We start from the raw sequence: 21,377 nt of genomic DNA on the forward strand, positions 1-21,377 counted from the left end.
ATTATGCTGAGTGAAATAAGTCAATCGGAGAAAAATAATTATTATATGGCTTCACTCATGTGTGGAATATAAGAAACTGTGCAGAGGACCATTGGTGAAGGAAGGGAAAACTGAAAGGTAAGTCATCAAAGAGGGAGAAAAACCACAAGAGACTCTTAACTCTAGGAAACAAACTGAGGGTTGCTGGAGGGGAGGTGGGGGGGGATGGGGTAACTGGGGGATGGGAGTAAAGGAGGGCACATGATGTGATGAGCACTGGATGTTATATATAACTGATGAATTATTGAACTGTACATCTGAAACTAATGATGTATTATATGTTGGTTAATTGAATTTAAAAAATCTGAGCTACAACACTTAATTTATAAAGTGAGGAGTACCGAACCATTTCCTAGCATATTTGGGGGTAAAATAGACAGATAATTAGAGAAATATAAATATAGGGAGATAGGCATACACAGAGGTATATGTAACTTATTATTCTTAAAATGTAACTTATTATCATTACCAACATTTGCAGGACTTATTTGTTAAAAGTATGAAATTTAGGTGCATTTTAACAGCACAATTCAATGAGATTAAGCTGAAGTTAGGGAGGAGGCAACAAGGAAAACATATGAAAGAAGTGGACATCAGTAGCAGAAGTCTTTTATGCATTCCTGATGTGTAATTCCCTTAATTCAGGGAATAGTTGCTTGGAAATGTAGTTTACAGTAGAAATGAAATCCAAGTAATCCATCTCAGCGTCAAAGAGAGTTTTGTGCAACTGCTGTATGATGTTGAAATAGGATGTTCCATGTGTTCAAGAAGCAAACACTTTCTTAATGTCTGTTTTGAAGAAAAGATAATATGATTGTGTAAATAGAGACTCTCTTTTCAAAAAGAAGAAAATAACATTACTGGGTGAGTTTCTGACTTCCTTAGCTGGGTCCAAGGGCGCTCCGCTGAGAGAAGGTGATCATAGCATAGCATGCATGGCATTATGCCACCTCAGACTCTCACTTCCTCCCACACAAGTCCACTTCTGAATCTCTCCATGTCCTTGATGTAATGACTAGATTGTTACTGATGCAGATGGAGCACCATCACGATCTTGAAATCCCTCAGTGGTGACCATATGGTTCCCCTCACCTTTTAATATTTAATGATGGTCCTTGGGCACTTTCCAATTATTAAAAAAAAAAAAAGGCAACAAAGGATGAGCAAAGATTGCCTTCATGTCAATTTTTTAAAAAAAATACCATAGAAAATCCATCCTACAATATTTAAACTCCATTAAAATGAGAAGTTTTCCTTAAACTTAATAGAATATTTGCTAAATATTTTGGTGAAAGACACAGTATCCTTTGGTAGGTGTTTTTCTCTTTGGAAATATAATTGATCTCAAGGACCCTTTCTAGCTCTTGTTTTTTTTTTTATTTTTTTATTGTGTTATGTTTTGTTAGTCATCATACATTACATCATTAGTTTTTGATGTAGTGTTCCATGATTCATTGTTTGCATATAACACCCAGTGCTCCATTTAATATGTGCCCTCCTTAATACCCATCACCGGGTTAACCCATCCCCCCCATCCCCCTTCCCTCTAATTATATGAAGCTATTACAGGCTTCTAACACAAAGTCATGGCCACATAGCAATAGTGGGGAAAAGACCGATGATTTTGCCACCTTCCTCCCTCCCCCCACCCAAAATGGTGAGCTCTACTTTCTCCATTAAGGCAATCATATGGGATGCACTTGGTAGCAAGAGTGATGCCAAATAGAACAGCCTTGGAGTTCTCGGTGCTGCTGCTTGCTTCAGTTTTATTAAAGGAACACATTTTTAACACAAGAAGAACTTGTTTAAATGGTTCCGGAGGCCAAGTCCTGAGTTTGTGGGCACATAATCAAGAACACTCTGTCTTGGAGAGGTGTGTAGTCAACTTGCATAAAATAGATAGATGCATCCCAGAGGCCTAAGTGGCAAGTCTTCCCGTGGAAGCTTTTAGCTTATCTTTGGAAGCATGGAATCCATTCGATGTAGTTAGCATTTCACAGTTATTTAGTGAAGCTGTTGCATCAGCAGGTTATTTTTTTTGAAATTCATACATGTATTCTTCCATCCAGCAATTTGTGTTTTCATCAATCACTCATCTGTTCTTTCATTCAGTAGACATATGTGACAATGTATTATTCTTGGGGTTTGTGGAAGCATTGGAGACCTCAGACCAAATAATGTAATTCTTGTACCAAAGGTGTACACATCTAGCAGGATCACATTAGGGGACAGTACATTTAAAAGGTAGTATAAGTGTTATGGTGGTAGATTCCTAAAGTTCAATGGTGCAGGTCAAAACAGAGGAGCATGTGGGGAAAGGAAGATTGATGAGGGAAGGTGAGGACACATGTCCTAACAGCTTGGAGTAAGTCTCACAAAAATGAGGAGGAGCTGAGCAGGTTGGGCTTGGTCTGGGAGAACATTCCAGACTGACAGAGAGATGGATGATCTTGACAGAGGGGGAATTTGGAAGTGCTCAGTTTTCTGCCATGGCCAACACATATGGTGCAGAGATGGTAGAAAGCAGAGGACCAAACAAAGTCATATTTAAAAAATCTCAGGACTTCATAATATGTTGTGCACTTAAATTTTTTTTTTTTGCATGTGAATATTTGGTTATAAAAAGATAGAATGATGGGGTTGCCTGGGTGGCTCAGTCGGTTAAGCATCTGCCTTCGGCTCAGGTCATGATCCCAGGGTCCTTGGATGGAGTCCCACATCAGACTCCTAGCACAGCAGGGAGCCTGCTTCTCCCTCTCCCTCTGCCTGCCTCTCCCCCTGCTTGTGCTCTCTCTCTCTCTGACAAATAAATAAAATCTTTAGAAAAAAAAGATAGAATGATGGAATGGAAGATAAAGTTATTCACAGAGAGCATAGATCTTAGAAGTGACAACAGGACACGAGACTCAGAACACAGCTGGAGATATTAATTTTGGAGGAGAATGTAAAGTAACATTTATTCATAGAAAGGAAGCAAAAAGACAAAGGGAGAAGGTGATCAGCGGAGCAGATGGAACTTGAGGGCCTTCTCTCTGGATAACTTTTGCTTTCTTTGACACCTGTGTTAGTTGGGGACAGCACAAGTGCATTAGTCCTTCTCCAGACTAGAAATTCGTGAAAGCATCATTTAGGAACACTGAGTGCTTGTGGAGAGAAAGAGTAAATATTCAGTGTTCTAGTGATGGCTACGGTGTGACTTCCTCCTTCAGGGCTCTGCCTCCATGAAGAGCTACAGAGTATCTATTCTCAACTGGAACAACATCGCTCCCCAAAGGGACAATGATATTTTTTTTAGGGGGAAAGGTGGTAGGTGAAAAAGAACTTACTGTTTTGCATGAAATACAGATTTAACAAAATTCACAAAGAGATACAGTAAATCTGTTGTATTTAATTTATATGGGATGGATTGATAATGAAAATTGTCAAGAAGCCTCCTTAAGGAGAGAGAGAAAAAAAAATGAGTGAAAAGAGAAAGGGCTGTAGAGAAAGTTGCTAGTTGGTCTCATTTTTCTGGCTGAAAGCAAGAGAGTAAGGAAATATTTGTTGTTGGTGCTGTTGCTGTGGAAGTGGTAAGTCATAGGTTCTGAGCTGGGTAGAGAGGGAGGTAAAACCAGAAGAGCGCTCAATGATGAGACCAATAAAGAAAAGAGAAAACACTAATCAGGTCAACAAACATTACAACACATGGCTGGTGCTTGGGCTGCTTGGAAACACTAGAATTACAAGAGACAGACCAACACTGGACTTGCTAGAGGATGGGGTTGTTGAGCTGAGGAAAGGTTTGAGAGTGTGGCTGCAGAGATGGGTGGTCATGCTGAACACCAGACCACAGCCGTGAGCAAGGGAGTCACAGAGAAGTCCTGAGACCATGTGTGTTCACACAACTAACCCCCGGGGAGTGAGACCTGAGGCCATTTGTGCCAATGTGGCCTAATTATGTGTTTCAGAAAACTGTTTCCAAGAAGATAAGCTATCTACAATATATAACTTCACTGTGTATTTCAGAAAATTCCTACAAACTCATTTTTCTGGGTAAATAATTTTCAAGCCAAAGAGCTCTCATCTCATGGTAACAGATTGTTCAGTTTACTCAGGCAAAAAGCTCACTTATCAAACAGTGTATTTATCAAGATTTACCTTCCAGTCCTCACCCTGTCTGTCAACCCTAGCATATGTTGTCAGGAAGTTTGCCCAATCCCGCTCATGTCTCTGCAAAGAGAAACCCATCTTAAATCCCCTAAGTCCAGGAATGAAAACGCAATAATCTCCTCTGCTCACCCCTGCCTTAGAGAAAATTATTAAGACTCTGCCAAGGGCCATTCTCTTTTATCACACTAACCCTGATAAACTTAGTTTTGCCTAATTCACAGGGTTTTTGTGTGGTCTTTTGTGTGGACTTGAGAATTGACACATATTTGTAATGTCATCCATGTGAAGGGTTGGAACCTGAAAATATGATGATCAATTCAAAATGTTAAACAATATCAGTTAATAGTTGAATAAAGACATATTTCAAGAAAGTTTAATGACATTAAGCAAGATGGGGGAAGTTTTTTCCGTACGAGTTTTTATTAGAAATGAAACTACATTTTTGGGGAAAATACAGTAAGAGTAAATGGGATTGATAGGGTTACCTCAAAAGGTCCAGTTATGGATAAAAATGTTCTGTATACTATGAAAGAAACAATAGCTATTTATGCAGGAACAAGACAGGGAAGATGACGTCACATGGAGCAAGGCCAGGCATTCTGCCAGATGACTTCTTTCTTAGTTCCATAAAACACAGAAATTTATGACATAGTGAAATGTTGGAAGCGTTTCTTTTTAACAAATAACTAAAAGTGTTAGTCTCATTCTGGAATCAAAACAGTATGTACAGATATGGGATGAGTAGAAGCATAGGAACAGAAACATGAGCAATGAGCATGGCCCACGAACTCAAAGATATTCTATGAAAACTACTGGCTTTCACCTGGTGCAGGAGTTGTCTGTGTGCCCAACAGAATAGAGAAAGACCTTCATTTGGGAACATCAGAATGATACTTGAATACACCACTATTATACTCAACACTCTTAATGTGTATGATTCTGTGTGTGTGGCTGTGCATGCGCGATTGTGTGTGTGTGTGTGTCATTGAGTGTCATTGTGCATATACACATAAGCAATACAGATGGCTTGAGCCCAACATGAACTCATTCTAGTGCAATGCTCACCCAGGCACAGTCCCCATGATGGCCTTAACAGCAGAATGTAATCTAGAACAGTTACCTGGGTATATCAGTCAGTTTGGGATGCCATACAAAATACCACAGACTGGGCAGCTTAGACCACATAAACTTATTTCTCACAGTTCCAGAGTGGAAGTCAAGACCAAGGTGCCAACATGTGTGATCTCCCTTGAGGCCTTTCTCCTCGGTTTGCAGACAGCTACCTTCCCTCTGTGTCCTCATGCGGCCTCTCTGTCTTTCTCTTCCTTGTGTGCACACATCCTTGGTGTGTCTCTCTCTTCTTATAAGGGCACCAGTCCTATTGTTTTAAATCCCCATTATTATGACCTCATTTAACCTCAGTGAGGCCCTCCTTAAGGGTCTAATTGCCAAATACAGTTTCACCTGGGGTTAGGGCTTTAACATACGATTTTGGGGGACACAATTCAGCCCATAACAACCAGCTTGGCACAAAACAGTTTAAGAGAAAAATAAAATAAAATAAACAGTTTAAGAGAGAAGCTAATCATTGCTCTGTAACTCTGCATCTTGCCTTTTGAAAAGCACAGCTGTTCTGCCCACCCATATCTCAGATGATCCAAGTCCACATCAGCCTCACCTGCAGTTCTGGTCCAGGTGTGCTGGCCAACTTTCCATTATGTCCCTTCCTGTTTAAAAGTAGTTCATCTTTTATACATAATGATGGCTTAACAGAGGAAAGTGGCTTTGCCTCATAACCAGCCTCTTCAACAGTGCAATGACCCATCATTTGATAAACCAAAGGCCTGGCACTGCTGGCACAGACACATCTATTCTTTGAGTCAAGGGCACAGCGATGATATAAATCTGCCCATGGCCAAGGGCAGTACCCAACATGGCATGATGAGGCCACTGCAGCCATGGTCAGCCAAGCTTGCAGGGCATAGCCCACCAGAACACTCTCTAAATGTCCAGTATCTAAGGGCACCTGGGTGGCTCAGATGGTTAAGCGTCTGCCTTCGGCTCAGGTCATGATCCCAGGGTCCTGGGATCGAGTCCTGCATCGGGCTCCCTGCTCCGCGGGAAGCCTGCTTCTCCCTCTGCCTCTGCCCCCCTCTCTCTCTCTCTTTCTCTCTAACTCTCATGAATAAATAAATAAAACATTAAAAAAATTAAAAAAATAAAATAAATGTCCAGTATCTCTCTTGGACCAGGACCCCTTCACTCACTTCAAGAGCCTTTTTGCCCCTGGGGGTATTACCTCCTTTCCAGTCCTCAACATTCCTGGTCTATGCACCAGGGGGTGGTTTTAGGAAGTCAGCTGGTATTACCACTTTTGAGGTTTTAAGCTTGATCCAGTAGTGGAAGATAAAAGAATCAGGCAGAAGATACTGACATGTCAGCTTCATGAGTGATTGAGTCACTAGAGATCAGGGTTTGGGTGTGTGGCCAAAATTGTCCCACTGTCATCACATCACAGAACTAGGCAGAAATATCAAGCCCATGGCGGGATCTCTGCTCACAGCTCAGGGCGGTTACTCCCATGCTTACTCCATGGTGAAGGACAGATGTGAGAGAGTATGTGCCCTGATCTCTAAGGAAAGAGAAGGGGAAGGAGCTTGACCTGCGGTCCATTTTTCCTCCTAAGCTCATTCATGGGTTAAGTCACACCTGGTCCAAGTGGGAGGAGAGGCCCAGGAAAGACCAGTAAAATTTGGAGTTTCTGATATCTGTCCTCTGAACACAGGAAACCTGGGAAAAAGAGTCCCTCCTCTACTGGGAGAAGGACATCAGAACACGGACGGAATAAGCAAAGACCTGGGACATGGCCCAGTTAATGACATCATTATGCAAGAATTTCAAAGTGACCATCAGATGAGTGCACATGCAGTCCTGTGAATATTGACTCAGAGTGTAGTGACGCTCAGTCAACCTCTGTCTGTACAAAGTGTCCCTCTTCAAGCACTCTTTGGAACTCCCATGAGTGCACATATCTATTCATGACTGTCTTATGGGATCCTTGTAATTTAAGTCTTTCCCTCCACCATCCGAAATGGTGGGGCTCAATGTCTTTCATGCCTCATTCTGATGGGGCTAAAACACTCCTGTTGGGAGATCTGTGCCATCTGATGCTGCTCAGCCACACTCATCTGCAGGACAGGTGTGTGTGTGTGTGTGTGTGTGTGTGCACGCAACATGGTGATTTGGATTATGGTCCCACAACATCATGTTGTGTGACCCCTACATGTTCACCTGTGGTGATAAGGGTCTTTAGTTTCAAGAATCATGCATGCACCTCGATAGACACACACACATCTCCAAAGCACCAGCTCAGGTTGACTTTCACTGCCAGCATAGGACTAGTCTGGGTTCTCTAGAGAAACAACTAGTAGGATGTGTGTATATTTATCATCTATCTACCTAGAAATTTTTATATCTGTCTGTCTGTCTATTTATCTATCTATCATCTGTCTATCCACAATTGAGAGAGAGAGAGAGAGAGAGAGAGAGAGAGAGAAAATGATAGATTAACTTGGTTGCAGAGAATCCATAATCCGTGGGCAGGTCAGCAGGTTGAAGACCCAGGGAAGAGTTAATGCTGCATTTAAGTATGAAGGGCATCTGCAGGCAGAATTCCTTCTTCCTGAGGGGAATTTACTCTCTGTCTATTAAGGTCTTCATCTGTTGGATGAGGTCCACCCACATTATGGAGGATAATCTGCTTTACTCGAAGTCTATTGACTTAAATGTTCATCTCAACTGAAAAACAACAACAACAACAGCAACAAACTAAAACAAAACATTTTCACAACATCATCTAGGATAATGTTTGACCAAATATCTGGGTACCTTGGCCCAGCCACACTGACATAAAATTAACCACCACCTGTGAGATGAGATGAATGTGGACACCCACACAAAGGGTCTACAGCCCAAGGGAAGCACCCTGTTGGATCTGCCCAATTATACGAGGGATTTTTAACCAGACAATATCTAATGCACATTATTGTTTTAATACTCTGTTTCTAGAACAATTTGTTCCTCACCCATGTAAGAAATTTACTGCAAAAATATCTTGTGTGTTTTTCCTCTTATGTCTTGTGTTATCCTCATGCAGTGTGTGTGAGGGTGAGCTGATGATCTCAGCTCTGGGTTTTCATGCTGTCTGTGCTGCTTACTATCTGGGCTACTGATGGCCAGGTGCCCCTCCCCCCGTGTCTCAGTTTCCTCCTTGTGAACAGAGGCTCTGCTGGGCCCTGCCTCCTAGGGTGGTCCGGCGACAATAAAAGCCATCTGCTGGGATCCCTGTGGTCATTTGCCACCTGCCTTACTACTGCCTGGGGATGGAACTCAGGTCAGAAAGGTTGACATCATCCTTAGCTTCCTCAGCTGACTGTTGTTCCTTGGGCATCTGCGTGCTGATCCAGTGAAAGGAGTTTTCCTGGATTTTAACACTTCCTCTTCTTTCATCCCCAGAACAACTCAGAACCGGGTCACCAACACACGCGGCCTGTTTCCCCATTCATCAAGTTCACTTTCAATTATAGTAATTTCCTGACAGTTTGAAAGCTAACTACCAAACGAGAAAGTAGTCTTGGAATTTATGAGAAGTAAGAGTTGTATCTCTTTTGGAAAATGTGATGATTTATGAAGGCAGAGCGGTTCAGAGGACATAAGCTATAATTTCCTTAAAAAAACAAACAAACAAAAAAACAAACCAAACAAACAAACAAAGCCCTGATAACACTGCCGATTACCCAGAGAGAGTGATCTCCTTTTCATCACGAGCAATTTCCTTGTTGTTGAACTGGATTCAACTTTGATTTTAAATTCACTGAAGGTCAAATCAGGGCCCCATGGGAGAAGGGGAGATAAGGGAGATGCACTCGGTGATCCGGAGTTTCTATGCGCTTGTCGCGTTTGTTCCATTCCCATTAGACATCAAAGGAGCCGTACCCATAGACGGATTCCCTTGTAATGATGCTCCACAATTAACCCTGGCAGCCACTCAATCTGGGTGACAAACGGCCACTGGGGTGCCTCTCAGTTCCTGTCCTTGTTGTTTGTTACCTTTGTTTAGGAAGAGGCAACCAAGATAAGGTGAGAGCTGACACAGGACAGGTGCCGGGCACGGGGCTGTGCAATTCAGAGTTCACGCAGCATCTCTACCTGTGGGTATTGGTATGAAGGTACGTGTGTTCTCACCTGGTCACCTGCCATGTTCCCCAGGGACACCTGGGCACTGAGGTCAAGAGGGGGAAATAGCCCCAACCCTCCTCGGATAACCCCACCGAATGTATGACTTGGTTCCTTCCCCCACTTTCCCCTGGGTTCCAGTTCACACCACACAAGACCTGTTCCTCCAAACATCTTCTAGCTCTCTTTTTCTTGGCCTCATTCCTCCAAACAAAGGTGTCATTCCAAGAGAGAAGAATGATGCTCCATTGTTTTCTTCTTTTGTGCAGGGCTGGCTTTACATCCGTGAGCCGGTCTGGAAACTCTGCTAGGTTTGTTACCTAGTGTCCATGCCATTTTTCTCCCCTCCTGTTGGGCCTTTCCTCCTTCCTGACTTCCGTAGGGTCTGGCCTGTTAAGCCGTGCCCCAGGAAGGAAGCCAGGCAGGACCCCGCGATCCGCACAGGCTCTGCGACCCCTGGAGTCCTGTGCAACCACTGAGGGAACTGAACAAGAGCGAGTCACCTCCTGCAAGGTCCTCCAACAGACCCGAGACTGGGAGATATTGGATGCTCCTCCTGAATCATCATGGGCCCAGGACACACATCTGTTTTTATCACCAATTTGTAATTCCTGAGCACATTTATTGTTCTGAATTTAATAAGCTGCCTGAACTACCCAAGTAGAAAGTGGGTGGAAAAAGGCAAAAGTGATAGACCGGCAGAAGTGGGGCAGTCGCTTCATTGTTCTGAAGGGTCAACTGGATCGTTGTAGGGACAGATGCTATCTTAATGTGACATGAAGGAATGGGTAGATGGAGAGGTGGACTTAAATTCTGTTCTAATTCAAATGCTGTCTTTAAGTTACTGCAACTCCTTTAAGTCCACTGGGGCCCTGGTCTCTCCAGATTGGAAATGGCCATAGATCAATACCAGTGGAGATGATGTAGAACCTTCTGCCACGACGGTGTCCTGAATCTCAGTGCAGAGCAGAGGGGACGACAAGACGGCAGTGCTCCCAGCAAGGCCCCAGCCTTCTGGAAGGCTCCGAGATCATCTCTCCAATGGCCACCTTTGGCCAAGTGTTGCATCTGTAGAGTGGGGATACACAGCTGCCTAGGAAGCTTGGTCAGGAGTCAAGTCATGCTCATATCTCATTTATTGATCTTCAACAGGACAACTCCAGAACGTCACTGAGTTGCCAGGCATAAAACATGGCTCTTCGTGGGAGCAGACAGGTTCACATAAAGACAGAATCAGCTTAGTCATGAAGAGCCAGCAAAAACTGGGCACATTTACAAAGGAGTCTGGTTTTCAGACTATAGTCATCAAGGTTTCAGGTTTTTCATGACTTTATCACTATTGTATTTATGGCTCTGTTAGCACATCTGTACTCAGCTTTATCTCTTACCTGCCAAAGACCAGTGATCAACACCAAGCAGTTGGAGTAAGCCCAGAATGCACTTGGCCATGATACCACACCTGGGCAGCCTCTTCCGTGGTAAGCTCTTCCATGCAGTCTTCTATAAATCAGTGGACAGAGTAAAAGGAGGCCGTCAAGACCACGCGTTCTTTCATGTCCATTGTACCTTCAACAAAATTCATCTGTTCCTTTCTAGGCATCCTACCTTCAGGTGACTGCACCACACTTCCCTTGTGCTTCCCGTGGGTAAACGGTCTTACCTGGGCATATAAGGCCCAGAACACAGACAGCAAAGGCCGACCAACCTCTGCCACACATCCACTGCTTGTACATCAAGGCTGAACCAGACACAAGGTTGATTCCCTGCCCCACCCCCAATAATAACCACCACTGTACAGTAACCATCACTGTAAAGAGTGTAAAGTACCTCTGAAACAAATAGTACATTATATGTTAAAAAAAAAAAAAAGAAGATAGCAGGAGGGGAAAATGAAGGGGGGAAATCGGAGGGGGAGATGAACCCTGAGAGAGTATGGACTCTGAAAAACAAACTGAAGGTTTTAGAGGGCAGAGGGGAGGGGGGCGGGAGAATGGGCTAGCCTGGTGATGGGTATTAAGGAGGGCATGTTCTGCATGGAGCACTGGGTGTTATACGCAAACAATGAATCATGGATCACTACATCAAAAACTAATGTTGTAATGTATGGTGATTAACATAACAATAATAAAAAAAATTTCAAAAAAGTGCAAAGATATTTTTAAAGGAAACTTGCTAGATGTGAATTTCCCAAGTTTGGAAGACATGATTTTAGGAAAAATGGAGTTGTAATTTTCCCTAGAAAATAAAAGAATGAATACTCCACATCCTTTGTAAAAGAACTATCAGCTTTCAGAGAAGACCTCAGCCTTCACTCGCTTACACATGCAAATATCACAGTGTCTACTAATTAAAAAAAAAAACAACAAACAGACTGCAAAACAAAACACCATCCAAGTCTGCAGACCCATTATACTTTCCCAAGTGTGTGCCTTGGGTCTGACTCAGACAGGGCCATGGCTTCTGTTGTAATGGGGAAGTCACCTAGAATCACTGTCCCATTTATGACCTACTCTTTTGTGGCTTGAGTCACAGGCACTGTTTGGTGCTAATGTGTAGTGTCTGACTGACATCAGAAATGAGCTGCCAAGGCAAGAGTTTGTTTTAACAAAGATGGGATTGAGAAGATATTAGTCCCTTGCTTCACTTCCTAGTGTCAAAAAAATTTGCTCTATTTTGATATTTGCCTTTGTTCCTTTCGTTGGGGAATTAAGCTCTATGATAAATAGACGTTACAACTTGTTTCGGGAAGTGAGTGGCGGTGGCCTTGATGAATGCCCCTGGCTCGCTCTAGGCTGCCAGTCTGTAATTGCTGCCACCAGGCACAACGTAAACCCACCTGCCTTCAGCCCTCCTTTTGGACAATGTGCTGTCTTTGGAATCCTCCTGCTAACCCTTGAGCTGATTTTAATAACTCCCTTGCCATGTCCCCAGGCTAGCTCTCTTGCCACTAAACCCTCCATCGTGTAAAACGTAGTTGCTTGGGCAACACTTTGCTCACTTTGCTCCTCCAGCATGAGCTTCTGTGCCACACACACCCTTCCTTCTTCAGATGGCTTGGTGAGGTAATCACTTCATTTACTTGGAGCCACATCCAAGGTAGCTAGCTTCCTTTCTACAGGAAAAGGGAAGATGGAATGTAATTTTAAATCTGTGTGGAATAAAATAATCCAGACCACCAGAGACAGGTAAAACTGCATTCTCAAATTGTGAGTCACAAATTTGTCTAACTTCCGTTTTACCTGGAATGAAATTATGCTCCCCTCTCTTCACCCTTTGGAATAAGGTGTTCTGCAGGCAAGAAAGGGATTTGTCCTTGTTCGGGTCTCGGGGAAGATACATTTGCCAACTGCTGAGTGACTGTTCAGAAGCCGTGTCTTCAGCTCGCTTACAAAAGCATGGCTTCTGCCCTGCATGTCAGACCAAACACTCCTCTGAATGACATTCATGAACAAGCTACTGTTTCCGGTGACAATAGGCAAACTTGTAGTGGACCTGGGGGTTAGTTAAATTCTCAGTAAAATTCGGTCTCATTTGCTATAATAAGATGGGCAAAAAATCGCCCCTTCTCACATCTATAAACCCTGAAACAGAAACGATCTCACTGGAGTGTGAATTAGGAGCTGGGGGACAAGCAGAAAGCACAAAATCATTTCACACTGATTCACTGATGTCATCTCATGCTCATTTGCTCTGGTGCCAGGAGGTCATATTTGAATTATTTAAACCAAATAGAACAACATAAACTGTGAATTGGCCGTAAACTTGCAACAGTAGCGTCCGTGTTTAAGTAAGTGCTCTAGCTCAGCTCATCAGTTTAATGACGTATAAGACTAAAATACTGGTGTAGGTTGCACTGGGCAGGCATCTTCAAAGTACAAAAGGAGGTGATCAGATAGATAATCATAGGTGCCTACACTTTCAGACCCACCCTCCAGGAGCTCTGCTCAATAATTTTATAATTTTGTAATGGATGGAACCATCACCAAAATTGTTTAAAAGCAAGGGGATTGAGAATCCCTGTGGAACCCGTGTCAGACACAGCAGCATCTCATGATGTTTTAGGGGCATTCAGATTGCTTTCTGGTTCAGTGGGCATCTTAGCGACTTGCAGGTACTACCAGTTTAATGGTGGCGTGAACTTGAATCACAGTGTAATGGTGGCTTGAACGTCCGTAGTTAAAATCCCAGGATTGCTTATGAAAGTGAAGTACTCCCATAGGGCCTCAAAATATGACAGACAGTCCACCTGCAGCCGTTCATCTACCTTTGGTTAGTCATTAAAATGGGGACCTGAGGGAGGGGACAAGGAAAGCAGGGCAGCTCCACGGGCTTGCATGGTCATCTGTCGAGAAAGGAGAGGCAGGTCTTCACTATGATGTTCAAGAAAACTCCTCATCTCAGCTCCATCTTGTATTCAGTTCTGTCTTCTCATGTTTCATCTAAAACTGTTTCCACCCACAGTCATTTATTTATTTATCTATCTATCTATCTATCTATTTATTTATTTATTTATATTGTTATGTTAATCAGCATAGTACATCATTGGTTTTTTAAATTTTTTATTGTTATGTTAATCACCATACATTACATCATAAGTTTTTGATGTAGTGTTCCATGATTCATTGTTTGTGCATAACACCCAGTGCTCCATGCAGAACGTGCCCTCTTTAATACCCATCACCAGGCTAACCCATCCCCCCACCCTCCTCCCCTCTAGAACCCTCAGTTTGTTTTTCAGAGTCCATCGTCTCTCATGGTTCGTCTCCCCCCCGACTTACTCCCCTTCATTCTTCCCCTCCTGCTATCTTCTTTTTCTTTTTTCTTAACATATGTTGCATTATTTGTTTCAGAAGTACAGGTCTGTGATTCAACAGTCTTGCACAATTCACAGCGCTCGCCATAGCACATACCCTCCCCAATGTCTATCACCCAGCCACCCCATCCCTCCCACCCCCACCACTCCAGCAACCCTCAGTTTGTTTCCTGAGATGAAGAATTCCTCATATTAGTGAGGTCATATGATACATATCTTTCTCTGATTGACTTATTTCACTCAGCCTAACACCCTCCAGTTCCATCCACGTCATTGCAAATGGCAAGATCTCATTCCTTTTGATGGCTGCATAATATTCCATTGTGTATATATACCACCTCTTCTTTATCCATTCATCCGTCGATGGACATCTTGGCTCTTTCCACAGTTTGGCTATCGTGGACATTGCTGCTATAAACATTGGGGTGCACGTACCCCTTCGGACCCTACATTGGTATCTTGGGGTAAATACCCAGTAGTGCAATTGCTGGATCGTATGGTAGCTCTATTTTCAACTGTTTGAGGAACCTCCATAATGTTTTCCAGAGTGGTTGCACCAGCTTGCATTCCCACCAACAGTGTAGGAGGATTCCCCTTTCTCCTCATCCCCGCCAACATCTGTCGTTTCCTGACTTGTTCATTTTAGCCATTCTGACGGGTGTGAGATGGTATCTCATTGAGGTTTTGATTTGGATTTCCCTAATGCCGAGCGATGTTGAGCACTTTTTCATGTGTCTGTTGGCCATTTGGATGTCTTCTTTGGAAAAATGTCTGTTCATGTCTTCTGCCCAATTCTTGATTGGATTATTTGTTCTTTGGGTGTTGAGTTTGATAAGTTCTTTATAGATTTTGGATACTAGCCCTTTATCTGATATGTCATTTGCAAATATTTTCTCCCATTCTGTTGGTTGTCTTTTGGTTTTGTGGACTGTTCCTTTTGTGTGTGAAAGCTTTTTATCTTGATGAAATCCCAATAGTTCATTTTTGCCCTGGCTTCCCTTGCCTTTGGCGATGTTTCAAGAAGAAGTTGCTGCAGCTGAGGTCGGAAAGGTTGCTGCCTGTGTTCTCCTTTAGGATTTTGATGGACTCCTGTCTCACATTCAGGTCTTTCAACCATTTGGAGTCTATTTTTGTGTGTGGTGTAAGGAAATCGTCCAGTTTCATTCTTCTGCATGTGGCTGTCCAATTTTCCCAACACCATTTGTTGAAGAGACTTTCTTTTTCCCATTGGAGATTCTTTCCTGCTTTGTCAAAGATTTGTTGACCATAGAGTTGAGGGTCCATTTCTGGGCTCTCGATTCTGTTCCATTGATCTATGTGTCTGTTTTTGTGCCAGTACCATACTGTCTTGATGATGAGAGCTTTGTAATAGAGCTGGAAGTCCGGAATTGTGATGCCGCCAGCTTTGCTTTCCTTTTTCAAGATTCCTCTGGCTATTCGGGGTCTCTTCTGGTTCCTTACAAATTTTAGGATTATTTGTTCCATTTCTTTGAAAAAAGTGGATGGTATTTTGATGGGGATTGCATTGAATGTGTAGATTGCTCTAGGTAGCATTGACATCTTCACAGTGTTGGTTCCCCCAATCCATGAGCATGGAACATTTTTCCATTTCTTTGTGTCTTCTTCAATTTCTTTCATGAGTATTTGATAGTTTTCTGAGGACAGATCTTTTGCCTCCTTGCGTAAATTTATTCCTAGGTATCTTATGGTTTTGGGTGCAATTGTAAATGGGATCGACTCCTTGATTTGTCTCTCTTCTGTCTTGTTGTTGGTGTATAGGAATGCCACTGATTTCTGTGCATTGATTTTATATCCTGCTACTTTACTGAATTCCTGTACGAGTTCTAGCAGTTTTAGAGTGGAGTCTTTTGGGTTTTCCACCTAAAGTATCATATCATCTGCAAAGAGTGAGAGTTTGACTTCCTCTTTGCCGTTTTGTATGCCTTTGATTTCTTTTCGTTGTCTGATTGCTGTGGCTAGGACTTCTAATAATATGTTGAATAGCAGTGGTGATAGTGGACATCCCTGCTGCATTCCTGTACTTAGGAGAAAAGCTCTCTCCTTTTCCCCATTGGGAATGATATTTGCTGTAGGTTTTTCATAGATGGCTTTTATGATATTGAGGTATGTACCCTCTATCCCTATACTCTGAAGAGTTTTGATCAAGAAAGGATGCTGTACTTTGTCAAATGCTTTTTCTGCATCTATTGAGAGGATCATATGATTCTTGTTCTTTCTTGGTTAATGTATTGTATCACGTTGATTGATTTGCGGATGTTGAACCAGCCTTGAAGCCCAGGGATAACTCCCACTTGGTCATGGTGAATAATCCTTTTAATGTACTGTTGGATCCTATTGGCTAGTATTTTGGTGAGAATTTTTGCATCCATATTCATCGAGGATATTGGTCTGTAATTCTCCTTTTTGATGGGGTCTTTGTCTGGTTTGGGGAACAAGGTAATGCTCGCCTCATAAGACGAGTTTGGAAGTTATCCTTCCATTTCTATTTTTTGGAACAGTTTCCGGAGAATGGGTATGAATTCTTCTTTAAATGTCTGATAGAATTCCCCTGGGAAGCCCTCTGGCCCTGGGCTTTTGTTTCCTGGGAGATTTTTGATGACTGCTTCAATTTCCTTAGTGGTTGTGGGTCTGTTCAGGTTTTCTATTTCTTCCTGGTTCAATTTTGGTAGTTGATACATCTCTAGGAATGCACCCATTTCTTCCAGGTTATCTAATTTGCTGGCATAGAGTGGCTCATAATATGTTCTTAGAATTGTTTGTATTTCTTTGCTGTTGGTTGTGATCTCTCCACTTACATTCATGGTTTTGTTAATTTGGGTCATTTCTCTTTTCTTTTTGATCAGTCTGGCCAGGGGTTTATCAATCTTGTTAATTCTTTCAAAGAACCAGCTCCTCGTTTCGTTGATCTGTTCTACTCTTCTTTTGGTTTCTATTTCATTGATTTCTGCTCTGATCTTTATTATTTCTCTTCTCCTGCTGGGTTTAGGCTTTATTTGCTGTTCTTTCTCCAGCTCCTTTAGGTGTAGGGTTAGGTTGTGTATTTGAGACCTTTCTTGTTTCTTGAGAAAGGCTTGTATTGCTATATACTTTCATCTCAGGACTGCTTTTGTGGCATCCCAAAGATTTTGAACAGTTGTGCTTTCATTTTCATTGGTTTCCATGAATTTTTTTAATTCTTCTTTCATTTCCTGGGTGACCCATTCGTTCTTTAGTAGGATGCTCTTTAGCCTCCATATATTTGAGTTCTTTCCGACTTTCCTCTTGTGATTGAGTTCTAGTTTCAAAGCACTGTGGTCTGAAAATATGCAGGGAATAATCCCAATCTTTTGGTACCGCTTGAGACCTGATTTGTGACCTAGGATGTGATCTATTCTGGAGAATGTTCCATGGGCACTAGAGAAGAATGTGTATTCCATTGCTTTGGGATGGAATGTTCTGAATATGTCTGTGAAGTCCATTTGGTCCAGTGTGTCATTTAACGTCTTTATTTCCTTGTTGATCTTTTGCTTAGCTGATCTGTCCATTTCAGTCAGGGGGGTTTTAAAGTCCCCCACTATTATTGTATTGTTGTCAATGTGTTTCTTTGCTTTTGTTATTAATTGCCTTATATAATTGGCTGCTCCCATGTTAGGGGCATAGATATTTACAATTGTTAGATCTTCTTGTTGGATAGACCCTTTAAGTAGGATATAGTGTCCCTCCTCATCTCTTATTACAGGCTTTGTTTTAAAATCTAGTTTGTCTGATATAAGGATTGCCACCCCAGCTTTCTTTTGGTGTCCATTAGCATGGTAAATGGTTTTCCACCCCCTCACTTTCAATCTGGGGGTGTCTTTGGGTCTAAAATGAGTCTCTTGCCGACAGCATATCGATGGGTCTTTTTTTTTAATCCAACCTGATAGCTTGTGTCTTTTAATTGGGGCATTTAGCCCATTTACATTCAGGGTAACTATTGAAAGGTATGAATTTAGTGCCATTGTATTGCCTGTAAGGTGACTGTTACTGTATATTGTCTGTGTTCCTTTCTGATCTATGCTGCTTTTAGGCTCTCTCTTTGCTTAGAGGACCCCTTTCAATATTTCTTGGAGGGATGGTTTTGTGTTTGCAAATTCCTTTAGTTTTTGTTTATTCTGGAAGCTTTTTATCTCTCCTTCTATTTTCAATGACAGCCTAGCTGGATATAGTATTCTTGGCTGCGTATTTTTCTCATTTAGTGCTCTGAAGATATCTTGCCAGTCCTTTCTGGCCTGCCAGGTCTCTGTGGATAGGTCTGTTGCCAATCTAATATTTTTACCATTGTAGGTTACATATCTCTTCTCCCGAGCTGCTTTCAGGATTTTCTCTTTGTCTCTGAGACTCGTAAGTTTTACTATTAGATGTCGGGGTATTGACCTATTTTTATTGATTTTGAGAGGGGTTCTCTGTGCCTCCTCTTTTTGAGGCCTGTTTCCTTCCTCACTTTAGGGAAGTTCTCCGCTATTATTTGCCCCAATATACCCTCTGCCCCTCTCTCTCTTTCTTCTTCTTCTGGGATCCCAATTATTCTAATGTTGTTTCATCTTATCGTATCACTTATCTCTCAAATTCTGCCCTTGTGATCCTGTAGTTTTTTCTCTCTCTTTTTCTCAGCCTCTTTATTTTCCATTATTTGGTCTTCTATATCACTGATTCTGTCTTCTGCCTCATTTATCCTAGCAGTTAGTGCCCCCATTTTTATTGCACCTTATCAATAGCCTTTTTGATTTCGACTTGGTTAGATTTTAGTTCTTTTATTTCTCCAGAAAGGGTTTCTCTAGTAACTTCGATGCTTTTTTCAAGCCCAGCTAGTATCTTTAAAGTCATGATTCTGATCTCTAGGTCCGACATCGTACTAATGTCCGTATTGAGTAGGTCCCTGGCCGACGGTACTACCTCTTGTTCTTTTTGCTGAGTTGATTTTTTTAACCTGTCATTATGTCCAGAGGAGAATAGATGAATGAGAGAACAAAATGTAACAGGTTAACAACGTCCCCTGCAAATATACTCTATACAAATCAGAAAAGACCTGAAGCCAGGGAAAAGAAAGGGAAAGAAAGAAAAAAGAAAAGGAAAAAAAGAAAAAAAAACAAAACAAAAACAGAACAATACAAAAAAAGCAGAATATGATCAAATATGATCAGGCTAGTTCATAGATCAGTGCCACACACTAGATTTCGGGCGTATTTTGGTCTGTTAGAAAAAAGTGCCTTCTAAAATTTTAAAGGAAGAAAGAAATATATGTACAAAATAAGGGTTGATACAATGAAGGGATGGAAGATGACTGTAAAGATGAAAATTATAAAAGATTTTATAAAAGGAATTGATAAGATAAGTTGTTTGAAAAAAGAAAGAAGATTTAAAAAAAATAAAGTAAAAAGGGAGAGCATATGATCAGGCAGGAGACTAGAACAAAGCCATACACTAGTGATTTAGGGTATATTTTGATCTGTTAGAAGAAACTGTATCTCAAAATTTTAAAGAGAGAACAACTTATATATATATGTCAAAAATAAGGGTAACTACTATGAAGGGATAAAATGAAATGAATTTCATCTAAAAATGAAAAATAAAAAATGTTTTTTTTTAAAGGGATTGATAAGATGTTGGTTGAAAAATGGAAAAAGAAAAATTAAAAAAAAACTGTTAAAAAAATTAACTTTGATGAACTAATGAGTCATGTTAAAAAAAAGCCATGAATTCTATGTGCAGTATTCCCCAGCGCTGGAGTTCTCCCGTTCTCCTTGATCGGTAAACTTGGTCTTGGCTTGCTGGCTGTTCGTGCTGATCTTCTGGGGGAGGGGCCTGTTGCCGTGGTTCCCCAATGTCTTTGCCGGAGGTGGAATTGCCCCGCCCTTGTCCGTCCGGGCTAAGCAAGCTGCTTGGGTTTGCTCTCAGGAGCTTTTGTTCCCTGCAAGCTCTCGGTACAGCTTTGGAGGACCAGGGCAAAAATGGTGGCCTCCCAATCTCCGCCCGGAGGACCTGAGAACTCGGGGCCCCGCTCCTCAGTGCGCCCCCAGAGAAAAGCAGTCACTCCCGTGTCCCCGGTCTCCGGCCGCACTCCGCGCTCACCCGGCCTGTGACCGAGCGTTTCTATCTCTGGCCCCTGACCCCGTGTGGAGTCTCCAAACCCAGCAGATCCCTGCGGTGCGCTCCTGCGCCGCTCCTCCCGGGGGTGGAAGGGGAGTCTCCCCAGCTCTGCCGCTTGCTTGGTCCCTGCTGGAGGAGCCGTGGCCCGACTGGGCCGCGGATCACAGTTTATGGCCACCCCGAGCTGAGAGCCCGCGCCTCGGCTCCGTCTCTGCAGCCGGCATCCCCGCTCCGGTACCTGGGAGCTCTGCCGCACTCAGGCACCCCCGGTCTTTCTGTGACCCCGAGGGTCCTGAGACCACACTGTCCCGCGAGGGTTCCACCCCCCGCTTGGCCACTGCAGCGACGTCCCTCCGCGGAGCCGACTTCTAAAAGGTCCGATTTTGTGCTCCGCGGCTCTAGCACTTGCCAGAAGCGGCCGACGGAGGCCCCCTCCCCTGCCGTCTATCCTCCCGAATATCGCCTCGATTCACTTCTCCGCACGTCCTACTTTCCAGTAAGTGGTCACTTCTCTGTTCAGAGAGTTGTTGCTACTCTCTTCTTCGATCTCCTTTTGAGTTCGTAGGTGTTCAGAATGGTTTGCTCCCTATTCAGCTGAATTCCTGAAACCAGACGAAATCTAGGTCTCCTACTCCTCCGTCATCTTGCTCCGCCCCCCCCATTCTTTTATTTAAAGATTTATTTTGCATGGAGCACTGGGTGTTATTCACAAACAATGAATCATGGAACGCTACATCAAAAACTAACGATGTACTGTGTGGTGATTAACATAACATAATAAAAAAATAAATAACTATTTATTATATTGGGTATTTTGGTAAAATAATGCTGCTTCTTGAATTCAAGAGGTTTACTCAAATCCAAGGACACTTTTCTGAGCCTGAATCCCCTGATCTCTCTATAGTTTTTAATACTCTTTTGGTCACCCATCCCTCCCTAAGCTTTCTCTTGTCTTGCCTATAGTTACCTCCCAGTCTAAACCCAACCTTCCTGACCCCCAGCTCAGACATCCTTC

This window comes from Eumetopias jubatus, unplaced genomic scaffold, assembly GCF_037043125.1.
Source record: "Eumetopias jubatus isolate StellerSeaLion01/CBP00866 unplaced genomic scaffold, mEumJub1_p1.0 scaffold_5, whole genome shotgun sequence".
Lineage (NCBI taxonomy): Eukaryota > Metazoa > Chordata > Mammalia > Carnivora > Otariidae > Eumetopias > Eumetopias jubatus.